The sequence below is a fragment of the Scyliorhinus torazame genome, chromosome 1 (genome assembly GCF_047496885.1).
Source record: "Scyliorhinus torazame isolate Kashiwa2021f chromosome 1, sScyTor2.1, whole genome shotgun sequence".
In the NCBI taxonomy this organism is placed as follows: domain Eukaryota; kingdom Metazoa; phylum Chordata; class Chondrichthyes; order Carcharhiniformes; family Scyliorhinidae; genus Scyliorhinus; species Scyliorhinus torazame.
In genome coordinates this window covers 144,074,677-144,096,692 of record NC_092707.1, presented here as the reverse complement: position 1 = coordinate 144,096,692, position 22,016 = coordinate 144,074,677, and positions in this window count along the sequence as shown.

The window sequence follows — 22,016 nt, the reverse complement described above, 5'->3', positions numbered from 1 at the left end:
TGAAAGAACATTGATACAGAGGTGGCAGTAATTCTAAGAAACGTTCTGAGATGACAAGCTTTATATAGCATGGACATATTAAATCTATTCTGAGGACTGAGTCACCACTAATTGCGTGGTTAGAAGTTTTTGTTTCTGAAATGTTCTGAAACATTGCATAACCAACAACTGGAATAGAATAGTCAACAACTGGAGCAGCAGAGGCGATAACTGGAATAGCATAGCCTTCATCTGGAGCAGCATAGCCTACATCTGGAGCAGCATAGCCGACACGAGTAGCATAGACAACAAGCAGAAGAGCATAGCCTAGAACTGAAGCAGCATAGACAGCAACCAGAAGAGCATAGCCTAGAACTGGAGCAGCATTGTCGACAACTGGAGCAGCATAGCCGACACTGGAGTAGCATAGGCAACAACCAGAAGAGCATAGCCTAGAACTGGAGCAGCATAGACAACAACCAGAAGAGCATAGCCTAGAACTGGAGCAGCTTTGACGACAACTGGAGCAGCATAGCTGACACTGGAGTAGCATGGACAACAACCAGAAGAGCATAGCCTAGAACTGGAGCAACATAGACAACAACCAGAAGAGCATAGCCTAGAACTGGAGCAGCATTGTCGACAACTGGCGCAGCATAGCCGACACTGGAGTAGCATAGACAACAACCAGAAGAGCATAGCCTAGAACTGGAGCAGCATAGACAACAACCAGAAAAGCATAGCCTAGAACTGGAGCAGCATAGCCGACAACTGGAGCAGCATAGCCGACAACTGGAGCAGCATAGCCGACAACTGGAGCAACATAGCTGACAACTGGAGAAGCGTAGCTGATAACTGAAGCAGCATAGACAACACTGGAGCAACATTGTCGACAACTGGAGCAGCATAGCCGACAACTGGAATAGCAGACACAACAACTGGAATAGCATAGACAACAGCTGAAGTATCATAGCCAACACCTGGAATAGCATACTGACAACTGGAGTGGCATAGTCAATAACTGGTGTAGCATAGCTAACAACTGGAATAGCATAGCCAACACCAGGAGTAGCATAATCAACAACTGGAATAGCACAGCTGAAATTGGAATAGCATAGACAACAACTGGAGCAACATAGCGACAACTGGAATAGCATAGCCAACAACTGAAAAATGTAGTCAATAATTGGAGTAGTATAGCTAACAACTGGAAAAGCGTAGCCAACAACTGGAGCAGCATAGCCATTAACTGGAATAGCATATCCAAAAATTAGAGTAACATAACTAACAACTGGAGTAGCAGAATCAAAAATTAGAGTAGTGTAATCAACAACTTGAATAAGGTAGTTAACAACTAAAATACAGGGGGTGGGATTCTCTGACCCCCCGCTGGGTCGGAGAATCGGCGGGGGCGGCGTGAATCCCGCCCACGCCGGCTGCCGAATTCTCCAGCGCCGGGGATTTGGTGGGGGTGGGAATTGCGCCCCGCCGGTCGGTGGCCACTGGTAGCGATCGGGGCCCACCGATCCTCGGGCGGGCCTGTACCGTGGGGGCACTCTATTGTTCCACGTCGGCCGCTGTGGTCCTCCACCATGGCCGATGCGGAGATGATCCCCCCTGCGCATGCGCTGGGATGACACCAGCACACGTTGGCGCTCCCGTGCATGCGCCAACTCGCACCGGCTGGCGGAGGCCCTTCGGCGCCGGTTGGCGTGGTGCCAAGCCCCTTCCCCGCCGTCCGGCGCAGTGCAAACCACTCCGGGGCCGGCCTAGCCCAATCCTCTGCACCTTTGGGGCGGCCCGACGCCGGAGTGGTTCATATCACTCCTCGGAGCCGGGCCCCCCCGCCGGGTAGGGAAGAATCCCACCCCATATCTGACAACTGGAGTAGCATAGTCAACAACTGGAGTAGCATAGTCAACAACGGGAAAAGCATAGCCAACAACTGGAAAAGCACAGCCAACAACTGGAATAGTATTGCCAACAACTAGAAAAGCAGAGCCAACAATGGGAGCAGCATAGTTAACAACCAGAATGGCGTAGTCATCAACAAGACTAGCATAGTCAACAACTGGAGTAGCATAGCCAACAACTGGAGTAGCATAGCAAACAACTGGAGAAACAGTCAACAACTGGAATAGCGCAAGTGCTAACTGGAGGAGCGTAGTCAACAACTGGAATAGCATTGTCGACAACTGGAAAATCCTGGCCAACAACTGGAGTAGCACATCCAACAACTTGAAAAGCATAGCCAACAACTGGAATAGTATTGCCAACAACTGGAAAAGCACAGCCAACAACTGGAATAGTATTGCCAACAACTGGAACAGCACAGCCAACAACTGGAATAGTATTAGCAACAACTGGAAAAGCACAGCCAACAACTGGAAAAGCATAGTCAACAACTGGAATAGCATAATCAACATTGGAAAAGCATAGTCAACACTGGAAAAGCATAGTCAACAATGGGAAAAGCATAGGCAACAACTGGAAAAGCACAGCCAACAATTGGAATAGTATTGCCAACAACTGGAAAAGCACAGCCAACAACTGGAATAGCATAGTCAACAACTGGAATAGCATAGTCAACACTGGAAAAGCATAGTCAACAACAGGAAAAGCATAGCCAACAACTGGAGTAGCAGAGCCAACAACTGGAATAGTATAGCCACCAACTGGAACAGCATTGACAACAACTGGAAAAGCATAGCCAACAACTAGAATAGTATTGCCAACAACTGGAAAAGCATAGCCAACAACTGGAATAGCATAGTCAATAACTGTAATAACGTAGACAACAACTGGAATAGCATAGTCCACAATTGGAATAGCATAGTCAACAACTGGAATAGCATAGCCAACAACTGGAATAGCATTGACAACAACTGGAAAAGCATAGCCAACAACTGGAGTAGCATAGTCAACACCTGGAATAGCATAGCCAACAACTGCAATAGCATAGCCAACAACTGAAATAGCATAGCCAACAACTGCAGCAGTGTAGTCAACAACTTGAAAAACATAGCCAACAACTGGAAAAGCATAGCCGACAATGGAAAAATATAGCTCACAACTGGAGCAGCATAGTCGACAACTGGAACAGTATAGTCAACAATGGGCGCAGCATAGACAACAGCCAGAATAGCATTGCCAACAACGGAGTAACATAGTCAAATGTTGGAATAGCATAGCTAATAATTGGATAGCATAGTCAAAAATTGGAGCAGTGTAGTCAACAGATGGAACAGCATAGCCAACATCTGTAGTAGCATAGTTGACAGCACGGTAGCATTGTGGATAGCACAATTGCTTCACAGCTCCAGGGTCCCAGGTTTGATTCCGGCTTGGGTCATTGTCTGTGCGGAGTCTGCACATCCTCCCCGTGTGTGCGTGGGTTTCCTCCGGGTGCTCCGGTTTCCTCCCACAGTGCAAAGATGTGCAGGTTCGGTGGATTGGCCATGATAAATTGCCCTTAGTGTCTGTAGCACCGTCAATATGACGCGAGGCAGGTTGAGGTAATGTCAATTGAAGGCTTTATTAAGCAGAACTTTATCCCCAGCAGCGTGGTTACAGAATACAACTGCTGAGGGAAATGGAGGGCAAAACTGGGTTCTTATACCTGCATTTCTGGGTGGAGTCCAGTAGGTGGCAGATCCTATCAGGACCTGGCATCCCTCCACCAAAATAGCCTGTCGACACGTGGTGTACCGTATTACCCCTAATACATACCACCACAGTGTCCAAAATTGCCCTTAGTGTTGGGTGGGGTTGCTGGGTTGTGGGGATGGGGTGGAGGTGTTGTCCTTGGGTGGGGTGCTCTTTCCAGGAGCTGGTGCAGACTCGACGGGCCGAATGGCCTCCTTCTGCACTGTAAATTCTATGATGATATGATATTCTATGAACTAAAGTGTAAGATTCAACAACTGGAGTGGCAGAGCGACAATGGGAGCAGCTATACTGACAACTGTGTGACATAGTCAGCAGGTGGGACAGCATAAACAACAACTAGAGTAGCATAGTCAACATCTGGTGCAGTATAGACGACAACAGCATAGTCAACAACTGGAATAGCATAGCCGTTAAGTGGAGAAACATAGTCAACAACCTGAGCAGCATAGCTGTCAACTGGAACATTATAGCCGGGAACTTAAATACCATAAACAAAAATTGGAGTAGCATAGTCAACAATTAGAATAGCATAATCGACAACTGCAATAACATAGTCAACAACTGGAATAGCATAGTCGACACCTGGAATAGCAGAGCCAACCACCTGAGTAGCATAGCCAACAAATGGAATAGCATAGACGACACCTGGAATAGCAGAGCCAAAAACTGAAAAACATTGCCAACAACTGGAATAGCATTTGACAACAACTGGAGTAGCATAGTTAACAACTGGAGTACTATAGTCGACTACTGGAACAGCACAATGAACAACTGGAATAGCATAGCCAGCATCTGGAGTAGCACAGCCAACAACTGGAATAGTATAGCCACCAACTGGAACAGCATTGACAACAACTGGAAAAGCATATTCAATAACTGGAGTAGCGTAGACAACAACTGGAATAGCATAGTCCACAATTGGAATAGCATAGTCAACAACTGCAATAGCATAGCCAACAACTGCAGCAGTGCAGTCAACAACTTGAAAAACATAGCCAACAACTGGAAAGGCATAGCCGACAATGGAAAAACATAGCTCACAACTGGAGCAGCATAGTCGACAACTGGAACAGTATAGTCAACAATTGGCGCAGCATAGACAACAGCCAGAATAGCATTACCAACAACGGAGTAACATAGTCAAATGTTGGAATAGCATAGCTAATAATTGGATAGCATAGTCAAAAACTGGAGCAGTGTAGTCAACAGATGGAATAGCATAGCCAACATCTGTAGTAGCATAATTGACAGCAGGGTAGCATTGTGGATAGCACAATTGCTTCACAGCTCCAGGGTCCCAGGTTCGATTCCGGCTTGAGTCATTGTCTGTGCGGAGTCTGCACATCCTCGCCGTGTGTGCGTGGGTTTCCTCCGGGTGCTCCGGTTTCCTCCCACAGTGCAAAGATGTGCAGGTTCGGTGGAGTGGCCATGATAAATTGCCCTTAGTATCCAAAATTGCCCTTAGTGTTGGGTGGGGTTGCTGGGTTGTGGGGATGGGGTGGAGGTGTTGGCCTTGGGTGGGGTGCTCATTCCAGGAGCCGGTGCAGACTTGATGGGCCGAATGGCCTCCTTCTGCACTGTAAATTCTATGATGATATGATATTCTATGAACTAATGTGTAAGATTCAACAACTGGAGTGGCAGAGCGACAATGGGAGCAGCTATACTGACAACTGTGTGACATAGTCAGCAGGTGGGACAGCATAAACAACAACTAGAGTAGCATAGTCAACAACTGGTGCAGTATAGACGACAACAGCATAGTCAACAACTGGAATAGCATAGCCGTTAAGTGGAGAAGCATAGTCAACAACCTGAGCAGCATAGCTGCCAACTGGAACAGTATAGCCGGGAACTTAAATACCATAAACAAAAATTGGAGTAGCATAGTCAACAATTAGAATAGCATAATCGACAACTGCAATAACATAGTAAACAACTGGAATAGCATAGTCGACACCTGGAATAGCAGAGCCAACCACCTGAGTAGCATAGCCAACAAATGGAATAGCATAGACGACACCTGGAATAGCAGAGCCAAAAACTGAAAAACATTGCCAACAACTGGAATAGCATTTGACAACAACTGGAATAGCATAGTTAACAACTGGAGTACTATAGTCGACTACTGGAACAGCACAATGAACAACTGGAATAGCATAGCCAGCATCTGGAGTTGCATAACCAATCACTAGAGAGGCACAGCCAACTGGATTACCTTACCTGACAACTGGAGAAGCCAAGCCAACAACTGGAGTAGAATATCCAACAACTGGAGTAGAATATCCAACAACTGGAGTAGCATTATCAACAACTGGAGTAGCAGTCAACAACTGGAGTAGCATAATCGACAACTGGAGTAGCATTGTCAACAACTGGAGTAGCATTGTCAACAACTGGAGTAGCATTGTCAACAACTGGAGTAGCATTGTCGACAACTGGAGTAGCATTGTCAACAACTGGAGTAGCATTGTCAACAACTGGAGTAGCATTGTCAACAACTGGAGTAGCATTGTCAACAACTGGAGTAGTATAGCTGACAACTTACAACCATAATAGGTCATTGTACAATCTTGAAAAATCAATGAATAACACAAGCATAATACTGAACGTAACAATTTCATACCAATCCCTTCAGTACAAACAATTGCAAAACAGTGCATTTGTTCTGGTTTAAACAATCATTGGAGGTCATATGACACAGTCGGTCATGTCTCTGCCTCTGAGCCAGAAGCTCCAAGTTTAAGTCCCGCGGCAGGACTTGATTGCCAAGGAAGGTGGCTCATTACGCGGTCAAACACGTTGAGTATCAACCATAAAAATATTTCCAACACACACCAATGACAGACAGTAAGAGTGGGAGAGGTTCCTGTGCAGGCATGTGATGGGAAGAATGTTCGATCCTCACCATCACTATCCATAGTTCCAGGCTACAGCATTCATGTCAAAGTGCATGTTGCCACAGCAAATCGGATTCCCTGAGTGAATTGTAACAAACCAACTCTACAGGAAAACATGTTAACAGTTTACACGCTAGATGGCAGCAGCATCTCACATAATATCAGTCTGATTAGTGCTTCCTCTCAGTGACATTCTCAAAATTAAAAATTATTTTACAATAAATGCAGCAAAAGATCAATAACAATATAGAGGAGATGTGAAGTTGTGCTCGAAATGACGGTTAGCACTCTTATTTGCAAGAGCATGATTAGCAGTAGAGTGGGGCAAACATCTCTGACTTGGCTTTCATCAGGACATATGGGGCATGGATTTAATCTCGGGCTGTATTGCAAAACAGGTCACCATGAATCAACTGCCCATTTTATGTTCCACCAATTCTCTTTTCTATTTAGGGAAATAAAATTAAATGGGTGTGTAATGCACTGCCAATTCATTATTATCTTCAGCTATGACCCAAGATAAGTTCAAAACATTGATTCTGCCCCAATCAATTCTCTCATATCAAGTGAGATCCCTTCTGAATATTATACTAAACAGAATATTGTATGCTGTTATTGGCATTTGTATTTCAGTACCCACTATATTGACTAACTCATTACATTTTGACCTGGATGTTTCTGTAATAATAACAGCGATGTCATTGGCATTCGCTGTTATTACTGGGTAAACCTGGCCACATTCAGTTCACTGCAGAAACCCAGAAGTTGTTGCCAAGATATTCTGAACTTCCACCAGACATACTATTACAGTCCTTACTGATAGAGCCAATGTTGAAATCACTGTAAAGGGATGAACCTGGGGTAACTTCAGTAAGCTCAGGGAAGGTGGTAAAAGAGGGGGAGGGGTGGTATTGTTAGTCAAGGACAGTATTACGGTGGCAGAAAGGACGTTTGATGAGGACTCGTCTACTGAGGTAGTATGGGCTGAGGTTAGAAACAGGAATGGAGAGGTCACCCTGTTAGGGGTTTTCTATAGGCCTCCGAAAAGTTCCAGAGATGTAGAGGAAAGGATTGCAAAGATGATTCTGGAGCGAAAGCAACAGGGTAGTTGTTATGGGGGACTTTAACTTTCCAAATATTGACTGGAAACGCTATAGTTCGAGTACTTTAGATGGGTCCGTTTTTGTCCAATGTGTGCAGGAGGGTTTCCTGACACAGTATGTAGATAGGCCAACGAGAGGTGAGGCCATATTGGATTTGGTACTGGGTAATGAACCAGGACAGGTGTTAGATTACACAATTCGATTACGTTTACTTTAGTGATGGAAAGGGAAAGTTATATACCGCAGGGCAAGAGTTATATCTGGGGGAAAGGTAATTATGATGCGATGAGGCAAGACTTAGGATGCATCGGATGGAGAGGAAAACTGCAGGGGATGGGCACAATGGAAATATGAAGCTTGTTTAAGGAACAGCTACTGCATGTCCTTGATAAGTATGTACCTGTCAGGTAGGGAGGAAGTGGTCGAGCAAGGGAACCGTGCTTCCAAGCAGGAAATCATTCTTAAGTGTGGCCTTGGGGAGAGAAACTCCAAGGCCAAAACAAATAGCAAAGTGCCATTGAATAGCAGGGTGTTTCTCGGTGCTGCAGTGCCAAGAAACACCATGCTAAATACAGCCGACAGCGAACTTAGTTTGAAGCCCACTGAAGCGCACCCAATGTCTCTAATTATCTACTTCCCAGGGGACCTTCTTTGTATAAACAAATGTATGCAAAATATGAGTCAGTTTTTGCTGACAGGACATGGACACATTCCCTCTTGTCATCCTAGCAGGCTGATTGTCTTTTTAAAAGTTTCTTTTAAAGTGCCCAATTCATTTTTTTCCAGTTAAGGGGCAATTTAGTGTGGCCAATCCACCTACCCTGCACATCTTTGGGTGAGACCCACCCAGACATGGGGAGAATGTGCAAACTCCACATGGACAGCGACCTGAGGTCGGGATCGAACCCGGCTCCTTGGCATCGTGAGCTCAGAACCACTGTGCCACCATGCTGCCCCTGGTTAATTGCCCTTTTAGAATAATGTCTAGTTAGTTGTGGTTTTGTACATGCTGTTCAGTTAAAAAAATTAATATTGATTTACATTTCTAAGATCCATTAGTATTGTTTTCAGGAATTCACACTTCAAACCGAATTGCTCAATGTATTTGAGTAAAATTAACCCAAAACATTTTTTACTAGATTAGTTGACCTCCGTGAACACTGCTCACAGGTAATCATGGTATTCCACATATTTTCAATGTCTGGAGTCAGGTTTAACCTGCTCATGTTAAGACTATTACTCAGATCCTCCCGACAGGCAAGTGGTCTAAACAGGACATCCTGAAGATAGTTAGAATTTATTGGGTGAGGCCACTTTCAATAGGTTGGATGCTGCTTGGGAATTTATTTTTCTTGTTCTTGGGGAAATGCCAAGAACAGGCTCTGTGGCAACCAATTTAACATTGTCAGTCAGTCTTGTGATGTGGTGCATTTATGCGCTCTAAAAGCTGCATATATTAATACACAGGGCCTTGTTCTTTGCAGATAGAAAGGACATTTCGCCTGCTTTAGCTAAACAAAATAAAGTGACAGCCATTCAATGGTTCATTCCTCAGGACAATGCCTTGGCCACTGAGAGTCAAGCTGCCTTGTTTGAATTTCAAACAATTTTTGGCAGTTAACTGTCAGTCACCATCAACTGGTGCATTCTTCATGGTAACACCTCCAGCAATCAGAGTCCATTTACCAATCAATCAGCATTCTCTTGTCATGCAGTTACATTTGTTGACTTCTATTGCGAATGTCCTGATGTGTGCTAGACAAAAAGCTTCGGAAAAAAGTATCTTTTTTCAGTAAAATTCATGTTCTATATCAGCAAACTTTTACTCTTGTTGTTTATGGAGACAATTCAAGATGTCCCATTTTGTTCGTCTTTCACCTTACCTGCATGGAGCTGATAAATAAATGCAATTTCAGGATGTACAGAGATATGGGCTGGGATTCTCCCCTACCCAGCAGGGCGGGGGGTCCCGGCGGGATGGAGTGGTGGGAACCACTCCGGCATCGGGCCAAGTTTATGAGCCAAGTCCTCACCTTGAGGGGTTAGGCCCGCGCCGGAGTGGTTGGCGCGCCACCGGCCAGTGGGAAAGGCCTTTGGCGCCACGCCAGCCGGGGCCAAAAGGACTTCGCCGGCCGGCGGAAGTCCGCGCATGCGCGGGGGCGTCAGCGGCTGCTGACGTCATCCCCGCACATGCGCAGGGGGGGGGGTGTCTCTTACGCGTCGGCCATGGTGAAGGCTGTGGTCGAAGCGGAGGGAAAAGAGTGCCCCCACGGCACAGGCCTGCCCGCGGATCGATGGGCCCCGATCGCGGGCCAGGCCACCGTGGGGGCATTCCTCGGGGCCAGATCTCCCTGCGCCCCCCCCCAGGATCCCGGAGCCCGCCAACTGGCCTAGTCCCGCCAGTAAGAGAGGTGGTTTGATTCTCGCCGGCGGGACAGGCGTTCCAGCAGCGGGACTTCGGCCCAGCACAGGCCGGAGAATCGCCGGAGGGGGGGGGCCGCCGACCGGCGCGGCGCGATTCCCGCCCACTGCTGAATATCCGGTGCCGGTGAATTTGGCAACCGCTGGGGGCGGGATTCACGCCAGCCCCCGGCGATTCTCCGACCCGGCGGGGGGGTCGGAGAATCCCGCCCATGACTACTGCATACATTGCACCAATGCAACCATGAGCGTCATTCTCCGACCCCCCGCCGGGTCAGAGAATGGCCGTTGGCCGCCGTGAATCCCGCCCCCGCCCCAGCCGAAGTCTCCGGTACCGGAGATTGGGCGGGGGCGGGAATCGGGCCGCGCCGGTTGGCGGGACCCCCCGCTCAATTCTCCGGCCTGGATGGGCCGAAGTCCCGCCCAGAAATTGCCTGTCCCGCCGGCGTAAATCAAAGCTGGTATTTACTGGCGGGACCAGGCGGCGTGGGCGGGCTCCGGGGTCCTGGGGGGGGCGCGGGGCGATCTGACCCCGGGGGGTGCCCCCACGGTGGCCTGGCCCGCGATCGGGGCCCATCGATCCGCGGGCGGGCCTGTGCCATGGAGGCACTCTTTCCCTTCCGCCTCCGCCACGGCCTCCACCATGGCGGAGGCGGAAGAGACTCTCCCCACTGTGCATGCGCGGGAAACTGTCGGCGGCCGCTGACGCTCCCGCGCATGCGCCGCATTTCCGCGCCAGCTGGCGGGGCAACAAACGCCATTTCCGCCAGCTGGCGGGGCAACAAACGCCATTTCCGCCAGCTGGCGGGGCGGAAATCCCTCCGGCGCCGGCCTAGCCCCTCAATGTTGGGGCTCGGCCCCCAAAGATGCGGAGCATTCCGCACCTTTGGGTCGGCGCGATGCCTGTCTGATTGGCGCCATTTTTGGCGCCAGTCGGCGGACATCGCGCCGTTGGGGGAGAATTTCGCCCCATATTTCCATGATATGGATATTTACTTTTATTCTCAAAGTTTATATGACATCAGATTTAATAACAAGTGAGGCTTGTTGTCACTCTAACACTTGGTCAAATTTTGTCCTTTAATGAAAAGCTTTACAGCTGTATTCAAAAGCCAAAAGAGAATCTACAGAGACTATAGGATCATAAATAAAATTAACACCTGGAAGTATGTGGAATATCACCAAGTTATAACTGATAAAATTGCACAAGGATGGCATGATCTTACCAGAGGAAATGGATGGATCTACCAAAATACAAATGCCATCGCCAAAGTAATGATGTTAAGAGAAGGAATTTAAGGCTGAGTAATGAGTCTCAATTGAGCACACCATTCTATTTGGGCAGACATATCACCAATATCTCCTTTGCTACTTTAGGCAGCAGTGCTTTGAATGTTATTTAGAACAGATTTTCCCTTGACATCCAATTAATGCACAAAGTTAATATTTCTTGGTGTAATTAGCCACCAGCTATTTTTGCTTGTTTCTTAAAAAAAATCTTTAAATAGCACCTGTTTGCAGCTTAGTCTGTTTTTGTTTAATAAGTCTGTCAAATCCACTGAGTGTTGGGACTCAGCATTTCACTCAGGGATGCCCAGTGCTTCATTTACAGATTGTGCAATTTAAATGCACGACAAGAGTATTGTCGTCAAGGCAGTAAAGGCTGCAAACTGTTAGCTGCGCTGTTAAAAGAATCCACAGAGATTCAGTATTATTTATAATTTGTCCTGAAGCTTGTTGCATATATTAAACCAACAAAGTTCATTCCTGGCACTTTGAGACTAATGACTGAGTATATGGAAATTATAACCATCAAAACTCGAATTCTGCTGACCTTTCAAATTCATACAAATAAACATACCACTATGTCTCAGTTCGTGTAGGTTTTTTATTTACTGTGAAGCTGGTGACTTCAAGCTGTTCAATGTCAGCCGCGGCTCAGTTGGTATCACCTGTGCCGCTCAGTCAGAAGATTATTTTTTTAAAATATAAATTTAAAGTACCAATTATTTTCTTTTCCCAATTAAGGGGCAATATAGCATGGCCAATCCATCTAATCTGCACATCTTTGGGGAGAATGTGCAAACTCCACACGGCCAGTGACCCAGGGCCGGGATTCGAACCCGGGTCCTTAGCGCCGCAGTCCCAGTGCTAACCACTGCGCCACATGCCACCCCCAAAGTCAGAGGATTATGACCTGAAGCCCACTTCTAAGACTTGAGCACAAAAATCAAGGCTAATGCTCCAATGCAGTACTCAGGGAGTGTAACACTGCTGGTGGTGTTGCTTTTAGGTTAGATGTCAAACGGAGACCACAACTGTTCTCTCAGGTAGGTGAAAAAGATTCCATGGCCAAAATTTTGAAGAAGTGCAGGAGAGTTAGCCGTGGTCCGCTGGCCAATATTTATCTCTCAACCAGCATCGCAAGAACAGCTGATCTGGTCGTTATCATATTGCTGTTTGTGGGCTAAAAACAGAAAGTGCGAGAAAAACACAGCAGGTCACACTGCTGGCCTTTGCCTCCCTGGTGGCCCGGAGACAGATCCTACCAGGATGGAGGGACTTGGAGATCAGTGGACAGCGAAAGAGTCAATGACCCGGATTCTCTCTGGCCACCCGCCTGCCGAGGGATTCAGCGGGTCGAAAAGGAGATTTTTGCCAGGGGTAGGACCCATTGCGAGGTTCCCGGCCCGCCCTGCCGGCCATAACGGGTTTCCCAACTGCGTTGGAGGGAACATGCAAAGTGCTCATCAGCATTCATTTGAATGCTATTATTGGATTGAAAGGTCCTGTTGTTCCCACATCCCCTGCTGGTGGGAGTCACGTGGGCGTGATTGGTGTAAGTATTTAAAAACGGGCTCCTGCCGCATGGACTTTGAGGAGGAGCAAGGAGGTAAGGGACCTTCAGATATTATTCTGGCTTGCTGAGGGTTGTTTGTCTGGTGACTTAGGTATAGTGGGGCTTGATTTGTGGAAAGGGCTTGTACTTGAGGAGAGTTGCCCTCGGGATGTGGCTGGGCCTCCTACTGTTGCTGTGAATGATTAGTAACTCACTCCCGAGATAGTGATTTCAAGCTTCTGACCAGTTGAACTATTCAACGCAGTCACTTTCATTGAAGAGCTCTGAGGTCTCCAGTTCATGTAGCTTCCATACCACACCCCGCCCCTAACCCATCTGGAAACCCTCATTGTTGTACCAGCATTCTGATCAAAGAGATAGGCGTGCCCAAGCTGAATCTCAGGACCCCCAGGTGTTGGGACATCTCATTAGACTCCAGAGATGCACAGCTCCACAGCAGATGAAGCAGAGGATTTGTAGGGTTTAGTTTATACAAATAACAGATAGACCAGTGGCTGCTAAAACCCTCTTTGGCACACAGTCTCTGGCAGAGTAATAACTTCACTGTTGAGAAAAGCAGCCAACTCTCTCTTAAGGTTCAGGTGATTTCTCCTGGCTAGCCCTACTTGTGTCACACAGTTTAAGTGTCTGAATCCTGAACTTGCCCAGCACCCCTGAACTTCTTTCTGACGCAACCTCTGTGTTAAACCCTGGCTCCATATATCATTGCTGCAAAGCTCCTAGCTCAGGCACACATCTCTCAATAACTATCATCTTTAGGCAGTAGCTTCACTTCAGCTTCTTAAGATAGAAGAGCAATCCTGCACAGTATTAACATCTCCACCACACAAGCAGCTGCCACAGGTCAGGCAAGAAGACACAAGGGTCACTCAATGAACACCACCCCCCGCCCCCCCCCCCCCGCCCCATTTGACTCCCTGGGAATCCCAGGAGAAGGGTCACATAGCCCACCACAAACACCTTTTTGCTGCAGCCACTGGCTCCTTATCTGGATGGGAGGGATTGTGGGGATTGAAGATTTTCAGAGCAAGGGATGTGTCCAACTCACTGACGGGGACAGGACTGCAGCGTCAAGTCAATATCTTAGAAGGGCCAGGGCCAGGGGAGTTGGTGGTTGTCTACAAGGCTGCAAATCGCTATTAAAGTGTCTGGTCCTTCAGTGGCTGCCTTGCTGTTTGGAGTGTAGCTACTTGTCAGGGAGAAGGTAGCATGATGTTCAATCCTGATTTTCCACTGGGCATCCTTCCTCGCCTCTGAAAGCACCTTTGTCCTCTCACATCCTTGCTAGCCACGAGCCTCGTATCAACTGTCCATCATCAACGGGATTCCAGCTATCTCCCAAGCTCAATATCCAAGCATAGCTCAATGGAAGAGGTAATCATAGGTGGGGCTGCAGCTTTGCGGCATTGGGGCCACACAGGGCTGTCCACTGTCAACAGAACATGAGGCTCGCTATTACTGATGGAGTGAAGGGAGGGGTCACCTGGACTGGATGCCTTGGATGAAAATTAGGGGACATGGGTCAGTGTAAGTTACCTTGCAAATTATATGTTGTGGCTACCAGCTCATCAATGGGCGGCAGGAATGGTGAGAGAGCGTCCGCTATCCTAAGCAGGATGTCCATGGGATTTAGATGGAATGGAGGGTCAAGTGATGCATGACCTTGTTGACCATCTCTCTTTCTCGCCCCCCCCCCCCCCATCAGCCTACCCCCCCAAACAAATAAAAGATGATTTTCGGAACGCAGACAGCTATGATCGTTGTCTACCTGGCCAGTGCTGCCATCGCAAAAGCACCAAGGCCAGCCCAGGCAAGACTCTGCATGACAGGAGGCTGCCCCAGAACAGCGAGAGCCAGACGGTGAGGCCCAAGTGCCGGTTGCCCATCATGCTGAGGAGGGTGATCGAAGGCTTCACTCTCATAGGCCTTGCGTCTATCGTCGGCGTTGGTTCTTCAGCAAGCTGCTGGACACCATGTGCCACTGACCACTCCACCTATACAAGGACACAGTGCAGCACCTGTGCCAGGCGATGCTGACCTGGCATCACAAGAAGCAGGAGGAGGACACATGCTCCGGGTGGCTGTCAAGCTAATGGCTGCCCTCAACCTCTATGCCTCTGGTTCTTTCCAGGGCTCGAGCAGGAATCTGTGTGGGATCTCTCAAACATCCACGCACTGGTGCATCCACGACGTTATGGATGCCCGATGAGCCCGGGCATCGGACTACATCTCCTTTCACCTGCATCGGGCCCACCAGGATGCCCAGGCTGCAGGATTCGCTGCCATCGCTGGCATGCCTCAGGTTCAGGGGGCGATTGATGGCATCCATGTCACTCTTTGAGCCCCAGCTCGACAGGGGGTTCCCTTCAGCAACAAAACGGGATTCCACTCCCTGAACATGGAGTTGGTGTGTGATCACCAGCAACACATCATGCACGTATGTGCACGCTATCCAGCAGCATGCACAACGCGTTAATGCATTGACCGTGTTCAACTGCCCTCCACTCATCCACACTCTTTGGTTGTGAGAAGATCCACAGTGCTCAACCTATCCTTAGCATTTGATTGTTGGCAGCTGCCTCAATGATGCTGATGCTCCTAGAGTTCAGGTACACTCTTCAGGCACAAAGGTTTGCTGGACATGCAGTGCACTAATCATCCTCTGCCATGTGTGCCCTTGAGGAGGCACTTGACAGTTGAGGAGTGTGAAGTGCTATCACAACTGACCAGGTTAAGCCCTCATTTGAAATATCCTTCAGCTGTCAAGCTAGAGGATGCTCTCAGTCAAAGTGAGTGAAATTCGGAGCAGCACGATGGTACAGTGGTTAACACAGCTGCCTCATGACACCGAGGTCCCAGGTTCGATCCCGGCTCTGGGTCATGGTCCATGTGGTGTGTCGTGTTGGGTGTTCTGATGTACAAACGATCCAACACGGCTGGAGATGGTGTAACTCAATTTTATTAACTACTCAACTGTAACAGCACACTGCTAACTTGGGTACGTGCATTACCAGCTAATCTGCGGACCCTGTCCTATCACTATCTGGGTGAGGCACTCAGCACGTGGTGAATGTGTGAGTGTCAGGCTCTGAGCTCGGTGCTCTGAGCTGGCTGCTGCTGGAATGAGTGGGAACTGTAGTGTCCCCTGTTTTTATCGTGCGTGTGCTCTCACTGGTGATTGGCTGCGATGTTGTGTGTGTGTTGGTTGCTCCTACTGCATGTCCATCAGTGTGTGTTTGATTGCACCATGAGATGATGATCTAAATATCATGACATCCCCCCTTTTCGCAAAGAATATGTGCCTACATGACAATAAATAAAGATGTGTAGTGAGTGCATCTAATCATGTGTGTGCAATATTTACAACAATATGTACATGTGGCTATACTATATTCACAGGAAGGTGCCAGGAGCAGAAACTAACTATGTTACACCAAGAACGAAACCAATGTTATTAACAAACAATAACAAAATCTTAAACAGTATGGCAAAAAGTCTGAAACAGTACGTCGGAACAAGTCAGTGAGTCCAATATGAAAAGGTTCATAAATTAAATCTCTCAGGTGGGCGACGAATTCGGGTTGACCGCCTCAAGGGTGGGTCAGGATCCAGCGGCTGAGGAACGGGCCGGGCCACGGTCAAGTGAGGAGGATGCAGGGTGTCCAGAAGGTCAACAAAGTCCATTGCAGGGACAACAGGAGGGCATGGCACCGGTGCAGGATCACGTAGCGAGCGCAGAACCAGACAAAGGACACGCCGATTGCGGCGGCGAATAGAGCCGTCAGGCAGATGAACCAGAAACGAGCGGGGAGCTAACCGTCGGAGAACCTCAGCGGTTGCCGACCAGCCGCCCTTCGGAAGGTGTATGCGGACATTATCTCCAGGCGCCAGGGCAGGAAGATCAGTCGCCCGAGCATCATGTGTCGCCTTTTGTTGCTCACGCTGTTGCTGCATCCGCCGAAGTACCGGAGCATGGTCGAGGTCTGGGACGTGAATGGATGGCACAGTGGTCCTGAGGGTGCGACCCATAAGCAGCTGGGCCGGCGATAGGCCCGTGGACAGTGGGGCCGAGCGATAGGCCAGCAAGGCGAGGCAGAAGTCAGATCCTGCATCAGCAGCCTTGCAGAGGAGCCTTTTAACAATGTGGATGCCCTTTTCTGCTTTGCCATTCGACTGAGGATGCAGAGGACTGGACGTCACGTGTGTGAAGTTGTATGAGCTGGCGAAGGAAGACCATTCCTGACTCGCAAAGCAGGGGCCATTGTCTGACATCACGGTGAGCGGAATGCCGTAGCGAGGTCTCTTTGCAGGCCCGGATGACAGCTGATGACGTGGTGTCGTGCAGGCGAATGACCTCTGGATAGCTGGGAAAGTAGTCGATGATGATGATGTAGTCCCTGCCGAGCGCATGGAACAGGTCCACGCCCATCTTCGACCAGGGGGACGTGACCAACTCATGGGGCTGAAGGGTCTCACGGGGTTGTGCTGGCTGAAACACGCTGACAGGTGGGGCAATTGAGCACAGTGTTAGCAATGTCCTCACTTATTCCCGGCCAGTACACAGCCTCTCGGGCCCTCCGCCGGCACTTCTCAACGCCGAGATGGCCTTCGTGCAGTTGTTCTAATACAAGCCGGTGCATGCTGTGTGGGATCACAATGCAGTCCAGCTTCAGGAGGACACCATCAACGACTGCCAAGTCGTCCCGAACGTTGTAAAACTGTGGGCATTGTCCCTTGAGCCACCCGTCCGTCATGTGGCACATCACACGTTGCAGAAGGGGGTCGGCCGCAGTCTTGCGTCAAATGTGGGCCAGGCGTGCATCAGTGGCCGGCAGATTGGCAGAAGTGAAGGCTACATGTGCGTCGACTTGGCAAATGAACCCCTCGGGGTCGGATGGCGCGTTGACTGCCCTGGACACAGTGTCTGCTATGATGAGGTCCTTACCCGGGGTGTAGACAAGTTGAAAGTCGTACCCCCGGAGTTTGAGCAGAATGCGCTGGAGGCGAGGGGGTCATATCATTGAGGTCCTTTTGAATGATGCCAACCAGCGGGCGATGGTCAGTCTCCTCAGTGAACTGGGGAAGGCCATACACATAGTCGTGGAACTTGTCAATGCCAGTCAACAGGCCTAGGCACTCCTTTTCAATCTGCGCATAGCGCTGCTCTGTGGGGGTCATGGCCCGTGACGCATAGGCGACTCGGGCCCATGATGAGGCGTCATCCCGTTGCAAGAGGACTGCCCCAATGCCGGACTGGCTGGCGTCAGTCGAGATTTTCGTCTCCCTTGCAGGATCGAAAAACGCCAGTACCGGGATGGTGGTCAGCTCCTCCCATTCACTCTGGTGGGTGGGAAGCCACTGGAATCAGTTGTCTTCCTGACAAGGTGCCAGAGAGCTGTAGTGTGGGAAGCAAGGTTAGGGATGAACTTCCCCAGGAAGTTGACCATTCCGAGAAAGCGTAGCACCGCCTTCTTGTCTGTGGGCTTCTGCATGGCCGTGATGGCTGCCACCTTGTCGGCACCCGGCCGCACCCCCAACCGGGAGATGTGGTCCCCCAGGAACTTCAGCTCGGTTTGTCCAAAAGAGCATTTGGCTCGGTTAAGACGCAGACCCTGGTCCCGTATCCGTTTAAAGACGCGCTGGAGGTGACTGATGTGCTCCTGCGGTGTGGTGGACCAAATAATGATGTCGTCTACAGAGACGCGCACCCCTTCGATGCCCTCCATCATCTGTTCCATGATGCGATGGAACACTTCAGAGGCCGATATGATGCCAAATGGCATCCTATTGTAGCAGTATCTGCCAAATGGAGTGTTGGAAGTGCACAGCTTCCTGCTGGACTGATCCAATTGAATCTGCCAGAAGCCCTTTGAGGCATCAAGCTTGGTGAATATTTTTGCCCGAGCCATCTCGCACGTGATCTCCTCACGTTTGGGTATGGGGTAGTGTTCCCTCATTATGTTGTGATTTAAGTCTTTCGGGTCTATACAGATCCGGAGCTCACTGGAAGGCTTCTTGACGCACACCGTGGAGCTGACCCATGGAATCGGCTCCATGACCCGGGAAAGCACTCCTTGGTCATGAAGGTCCTGCAGCTGCTGCTTGAGGCGGTCCTTGAGGGGTGCTGGGACCCTGCGAGGTGCGTTAACTACCGGGGTGGCATCCTGTTTAAGCCGGATTTTGTATGTGTAGGGCAGTATGCCCATGCCCTCGAAAACATCCTGGTTGTGCGCGAGGAGTGAGTGGAGCTGCGCCCTAAAGTCTGCATCTGGGAAATCGGACGTGCCTTCTGGAGAGAGTGTACACGCTGAACGAGGTGGAGGATTTTTCACGCCTGTGTGCCTAGCAGAGAGTCCTTTGAGGAGCCCACGATTTTGAATGGTAGTATGGCTTTACGTGAGTTGTGTGTCACTTCGAGCTGGCACGATCCTGTGGCGGGGATGACGTTGCCATTATAGTCAACGAGTTGACAGTTGGATGGCAGAATAGGTAGTTTAACCTTCAGGGTCTGGATTGCTGACCATGCGAGGAGATTGGCGGAGGCACCAGTGTCCAGGCGGAAGCTGATCTGGGATCGGTTGACCGTCAGGGTGGCACACCACTCATCGTCCGGATCAATGCTGTGCACTGACAGCGGCTGGTGCTTTCGACTCGGGGACAGCTTGTTCTTGTTGATGACTGCAACGCGGAAGGGCTCCCTGTCCTCAGTGTCACTGGTCTGTGTGATGTCGGGATCGGACTCGGTGAATGTGGGTTGAATTGCCCGAACGTTTCTGCGAGGCTGGGTAAACGGGTACGAGTTGGCAGGCTGAGCTGCTCGACAGCAGGCTGCATAGTGGCCCAATCTGCCACAGCGTAGGCATTGTCGTGCTTTGGCAGGACATTGCCGCTTTAAATGGGCGGAGCCACAGTTGCCGCACGTCGTGACGTCAGTGCATTCATTGCGCCATTGCGCATGCGCGGTGCGGTCTTGCGTAGTGCGCGCCTGCGCATCGCGTTCCTCTGCGTCAGCATCCCCTCTTTTGGCGCGTACAAGCGTGGGAGGCCTTGGAAAGCGCGCAAAATGGCCGGCCTCCTCCAGGCCGTGACCCGGGAGGTACTCGATCATCTGGACCCGCTCCGCCTCGTGGGGCCCGTGCCACGCTGTTTCGGCTGCTTGGATGTGTGAGTACCGGCTGGTGGCGTTCTCATGCAGGACGCAGGTCTCGATGGCAGTCGCCAGGGTGAGTTGCTTGACCCGAAGGAGCTGCTGGCGCAGGGTGTCCGACATGACTCCGAAAACTATCATGGAGTCAGAGGTGGTCCCATAGCTGCAAGACTGCGCGAGGATGTGGAGGTGTGTTAAATAAGACAGAAAGGTTCGTCCTTACCTTGCAGGCGCTGCTGGAACAGGAACCTCTCGAAGCTCTCGTTTACTTCAACGCCGAAGTGTTCGTCGAACTTCAGGAGCACCGTCTTGTATTTGGATTTGTCCTCGCCGTCCGCAAATGTAAGGGAGTTAAAGATGTGGATGGCGTGTTGCCCCGCCGTGGAGAGAAGAAGGGCAACCTTCCTGGTGTCCGATGCATTCTCCCTGTCTGTGGCCTCGAGGAAGAGCTGGAAGCGCTGCTTGAACAGTTTCCAATTGACCCCGAGATTGCCAGCAATTCGGAGCGGCGGCGGCGGGTTGATGTTCTCCATGGTGCAGGACGGCGGATTGCTGATACGTTGCAGATAGGTCTCACAGGCGTTGGTTTACGTACACTTCTGGTACCATGTCGTGTTGGGTGTTCTGATGTACAAACTATCCAACACGGCTGGAGATGGTGTAACTCAATTTTATTAACTACTCAACTGTAACAGCACACTGCTAACTTGGGTACGTGCATTACCAGCTAATCTGTGGACCCTGTCCTATCACTATCTGGGTGAGGCACTCAGCACATGGTGAATGTCTGAGTGGCAGGCTCTGAGCTCGGTGATCTGAGCTAGCTGCTGCTGGAATGAGCGGGAACTGTAGTGTCCCCTGTTTTTATAGTGCGTGTGCTCTCACTGGTGATTGGCTGCGATGTTGTGTGTGCGTTGGTTGGTCCTACTGCATGTCCATCAGTGTGTGTGTCTGATTGCACCATGATATGCTGATCTAAATATCATGACATGGTGTTTGCACATTCCCCCCGTGTTTGCGTGGGTCTCCCCCCCACAACACAAAGATGTGCAGGCTAGGTGGATTGGCCACGCTAAATTGCCCCTTAATTCATAAAAAATGAAAAAAGTGAAATTGAATTTCAGCATAGAAGCTGCAGCAGGGCTCTGTCCTGGAAGTGTTTGGTAGGACAGACAGGCTGTAGCTGTGGGTCTCTATAATATTTAAAGATCGTTTGAAGGCTTCACAGACGTAAAGTCCCTGACCCCCACCCGGCCCAAGGGGGGGCCCCCGATCTGGAACCCTTCAGCCCCCTGACCAAGCCCAATCTCTCTGAAGGGTTACCCCCTCCCTCTCCCCTCTTCCCCCCCCCCCCCCCTGGCACTTGGGCATCAGCTCCAGTGCCCTTGAGCTGCATGCTGGGAAATGGAATTGGCAATCACCTCCTCTGTGCCAGGTTCCTGTTTCTGAAAAGGAGCACTGAACAACTCCCTCATGACTTCCCGCTGGTCAGTCGGGTAATTCCCGGGAGGCTGCTGCATTCAACTTCAGTCTTGTTAATGAGACAGAAATGAAGGTGAATGATATTGCCATTTTTGGGGGTGATTCGGATTTTGCCATTGGAAATGGGTTGGGTGAAACACAAAATGTTTCTCAGTTTGAATCTTGATTTAGGCCTTTTCTGCTATGCGCCCGGCGTGCCCAGGTCCATTCTCGGCGAAACATGATGGTTGAATCACACCCATAATCTCCGATCTGGAGATTCACGGCCAATGTTTCGAGTTCACTATGACTCTTCTTTGGAACTGATATCAGTGTTTATTTCCGTCTGAGGGAGCTTGCTGTGCATTAATTGGCTGTCGTGTTTCCTACATCACAACAGAGTCTGCACTTCAAAAGTGCTTCATTGGCTGTAATGTGCTTTGGGATGTCCTGTGATCATGAAAGATGCTATATAA